A 4,683-nucleotide genomic window follows, 5' to 3' on the forward strand; every position below is an offset into this window, starting at 1 on the left:
AAACCACCAGTCTACTTTCTGTCTCTGTGGATTTTCTTATTCTGGAATTTTTGTATCAATGAAATTATACAACATATGCCTTTTGTGGCTGGCTTCTTTAGGTTTGCACAATGTTTTCAAGGTCCATCCATATTGGGGCTGGCATCAGTGCTCCAGTACTCTGTTGCTGAATGTAATTCTATGTATGGATATACCACATTTTATTATTCATTAATCATTTGATGGGGATTTGGGTTGTTTGTACTTTCTAGTTTTATGAATAGTACTACCATGAACATTTGTGTACAAGTTTTTGCGAGTACATATGTTTTCAGTTCTCATGGGAATCTTGTGGTAACTGTATGTTTAACATTTGGAAAAAAATCCCAAACTGTCTTCCAGAGCGGCACAATTACTAAGACCTGTTATGGAAATCCAGAGCTTGACAGTAGTTAAGAGCAGTGAAAACAGATTTTATTTAGGATTTTTGTCATAGGGAGAAAGAGACCTCAGTATGGAACTGGGCTGAATTCCAGTACAACAAGGAAAAGTGGGGATTTATAGCCAAGGAGCAGGATGGGACTAGAGGGCAGGGAATCAGTAGATGGAAAATTACTACTGATTTTACCCCCCTAAGAGGGTAGGACAGTTTTTTGCTATACTGACCTAACAGGATTCTTTTATTTTTTGAATAAGTTTTTATTGATTTTTCTTTTTTTTTAGAGAGAGAGGAAAGGAGAAGGAGAAATAGAAACATGAATGATGAAAGATAAACATTGATTGGCTGCCTCCTGCGTGCCCCCTACTGGGGATTGAGCCAGCAACCCAGGCATGTGCCCTTACTGGGAATCGAATCAGTGACCTCTTGGTATATGGGACGACCCTCAACCTACTGAGCCACACCAGCTGGGCCCTAACAGGATTCTTGCTGAAGGCAAGCCAGGGTGATCAGCTATCACTTGGTCAGATAGTGAAGGTGATTAAATATTAACGGTGGGGGATTCTGGCTAAACCTATTTAATAAGATTTTTGCTAAAAACTGGGCAATGCAAGGCAGACAGGCAAGTCTAAAATTCAAGGCCCAGTTGGAAAGAGGATTGAGAGGACCCTGATTAAAGTCTAGTTGAAGAGAGACTCTTTGTCAGACCCATAACAAATAATTCAGGTATTACCTGTCCGTGTTTTTCCTCAACTGTATTAGCAAGGAGGTTCCAATAAATTATTTTAAATTTCCTTAAATTCTATATAGTGACATTTCATTCAGCATCCAACAGATATTTATTGACCTGGTGTTAACTGATCTGGGATACAGCTTATGCACTATTTTCTTGAAGCTGGTAAAGGTACTTTATTTTAAATTTAATGCTCACAAATTAGTATTTGTGTTTTGTTTGTTTTAAAATCTGTATGGAAACATTTAGAAAATCTGATAGTTTAGGCCTCTTTGGTATATTCTTATTTATGCTGTAAAGAAAAAAGTGAAAGACAATATCATATATTATTGTAGGGTTCATAGTTTAGGACACTTGTTTCATTTAAATAAATTACTATTTCTACCATAAATGTACATTTTAAGCATAACGAATACCTAATTTCTTTCTTCCTTTTTTCACTGATCTTTTCTTTTATAAAAAGAATTTTCTTTCTGTGCTTCAGAGTGGGGTTGGCTCTGATCGAGTATTGAATTGTTTTATTACTATTATTACTTTATCCCATTTACTGAAACATTGTTAGAGTAGATCATTTATAAATTAACCAGCAGCTGCTAAAAATGATTTTAACTTTTTCACAAACTGGTGTTCTTTTTTTAAAATCCTCACTTGATATTTTTCCATTGATTGTTAGAGAGAGTGGAAGAGAGAGGGAAAGGCAGAGAGAAATATCAGTGTGAGAGAAACACATCAGTTGGTTGTCTCCTGCACGAGGCCTGATCAGGGCCCTGGCCGGGGAGGAGCCTGCAACCAAGGAATGTGCCCTTGACTGGAATCGGACCTGGGACCTTTCGGTCTGCAGGCCGATGCTCTATCCACTGAGCTAAACCGGCTAGGTTTCAGAAACTGTTTAATCCTATGTTTTTTCTACTTTACTACCACCCATCTGTAGTATGTCATGTATCTTTAAATACTGCAAATTAAAATTTATTTTGAGGATTTAGCAATGCTCCTGAAAAGAATTGGCTGTCTTGCGGAGCTGGGAATCCAGAGTTGTTGCCCAGTTAGAAAAATGAAGGCCTCCCTGAGTGACTCAAGCAGAGCTTTCCCAAGGTTAGCTACAGCCTCCCCTGTGCACTCAGTAACTAGTGTGTGCCGACTCTCTTGTAATGATTGTAATTGCTTGGGTTACATTCACATTCGTGACACATGCCTCTCACCTTATGGGGTGCTCATTCTCTGTTTCTTTAACGAATGTGCCATTTTGCCTTTCATTTGGTGTGGGGAGCTACGCTTTTAGGGGATGTAAAGCAGAGAGCAGCTGGGGGAAGAATGAATACTCGGAACCCAGTGCCAGGATTAACATACTGATGCAGATTCTGAGAAGGGATCTTTTGAGTTAGTTAAAAGGAAACAGCAAGTGGAACTGCAGCTGGCCTTGCCCTGGCACGTGATGCTAGTCAAGGAGGTACTTGGCGTCACTCTGCTGCATTTCATTCTCGGTTGCCAGCTGCTTCAAGCCAGCTGCTTGGGCACAGCTAAAGTAAAGGCAAAAAAATTATCACTAGATACCTGTATTTTATGTTTGAAAATCTGCTATTAATATCTAAAGCTTAGAATGTTGGCAATAGCATGTGGATGAAAGCTTAAAACTTAGAGATCCAAAAGAAAAATAGTTTATCCTTTCTGCCTCTGCAAAAGTAGTTTTCAAAGGTTGTGCCTCCCCTTTTTGGATAATTTTTAGAATAAAGGGAACATATTTTTCATTTTCACTCTTACAGTGTGATTAGATATAATTGAATTTTAATAAGTACATTGCAAAAATGAATAGGCATGTATTTTAAGTTTCATGGATTTAGAATTTGCAGGAAGAGGAAGGTAACTACTAAAATTTTTTAAAATATATTTTATTGATTTTTTACAGAGAGAAAGGGAGAGGGATAGAGAGTTAGAAATATCGATGAGAGAGAAACATCGATCAGCTGCCTCCTGCACACCTCCTGCTGGGGATGTGCCTGCAACCCAGGTACATGCCCATGACCGGAATCGAACCTGGGACCTTTCAGTCCGCATGCTGATGCTTTATCCGCTGAGCCAAATCATTTAGGGCCATGGTCGGCAAACCGCTGCTCGCGAGCCACATGTGGCTCTTTGGCCCCTTCAGTGTGGCTCTTCCACAAAATACCACGTGCGGGTGCGCACGTACAATGCAATTGAAACTTCATGGCCCATGCGCAGAAGTCGGTATTTTGTGATCTCAACGACCATCCCCCTTTCCTGTTCATGCCTATGGTTCTGAGAGGAAAGGATTTTTTTTTTCTATCCAATTATCTTTCTAGATTTTGGTGTACTGGGGCCCTGTCCATTCATCTTTCTAGCTTTTGCCATGTTCAGGCACTGTCTATTCATATTTCTAGTTTTTTCAATGATCACTCTAAGAACCTCTCCCCTGTGCCATCTTGGCCAATGGGAGAGACTCCGAAACACTCCCTGATTGTCTGTTGTAACAGTATGGTGCTGGAGGCTGAAGCAAACAGCAGTTAGCATAAAAGTGCAAAAAGAAACATTGGAAGGCCAATGGACTTTGATATTCGGCAGGGCTGAAAATCAGCATAAAACTGCCCTGCTGTGGGCGCAATGGCTTGAGGTGATTTCCCAACCTGATAATCTTTACATTGTTTACGGAACTTTACCTTTGATCTGCCTGTATGCATTGCTAAAGGGCAAATGTGTCTTCAAGTAAATAAAAAGCAGAGTAGGCGAGAACTCGGTGTGTCTTTTCAAGAAAGAGGCTCCACCTGGCCCTCAGTGCCTTCTAAATTCCTATTTCTTATATAGCATTTTCATTTGTGTGTCGACCACTCCTTCAGATCCTGAACCCCGCTGCCACAGCAGTATGGCATGTTTAAATTGGGGCTTCCTGATGTTATTTGCAACCTGGTTTGGAAAATCCTGGACATAGTGTGACTTTGGGGGAAATATTTTTTACCTAATAGTTCTTTACTTGGAGGCACCTAGTAGATACCAGGTATTTTCAGAGCATGTGGTGGTAGAATTTTTATAGTTGCTAGCTTATTTCAGGTGTTTACGCTTAGTGTTATGGAAAAAGGCCAGCCTGAAAGTCTAGGCTCACTATTACCTGGTGATATTGGACAAATTGCTTAACATCTTCAGGCTCATTTTCTCATCCATAAAATGAGGGGCTGAACTATCCTATCTAATAATAGAGAAACATGGTAATTAACCGTAACTTCACTACCCTTCCCATTGGCTAACAGTGAGATATGCAAATTAACTGCCAACCAAGATGGCGGCCGGCAGCCAGGCAGCTGAAGGGAACAGGAGGCTTGCTTGCTCCAGTGAAGGAGGAAGCCAAGGTTCCCCGCCTGCTGCTGCCGGCCTCTGAACTGCTCTCTAAGAAACAATGTTACAATTATAGAAGCTAAACACACTCCAGAAACCTGCTTTCAGCCAGCAGGGCCTCGGAGCTGGAGCTGAAACAGTGTTGCAATTATAGAACCCCCGAAAACCCAGAGACCTGCTTTCAGAAGCC

General features: G+C 40.7%; 1 protein-coding gene and 1 pseudogene across 3 annotated transcripts in view; one reads left to right on the forward strand and one right to left on the reverse strand.

Annotated features, from left to right (window-relative positions):
* The window catches only part of ST7 (suppression of tumorigenicity 7), a 240,475-nt gene that overhangs the window by 44,142 nt on the left and 191,650 nt on the right, over positions 1-4,683 (forward strand). The gene's annotated exons all lie outside the window — the stretch shown is intronic.
* LOC102753245 overlaps positions 1-4,683 on the reverse strand; it is a 9,126-nt pseudogene that overhangs the window by 1,056 nt on the left and 3,387 nt on the right.

The sequence above is a fragment of the Myotis davidii genome, unplaced genomic scaffold (assembly GCF_000327345.1).
Source record: "Myotis davidii unplaced genomic scaffold, ASM32734v1 scaffold384, whole genome shotgun sequence".
Taxonomy (NCBI): domain Eukaryota; kingdom Metazoa; phylum Chordata; class Mammalia; order Chiroptera; family Vespertilionidae; genus Myotis; species Myotis davidii.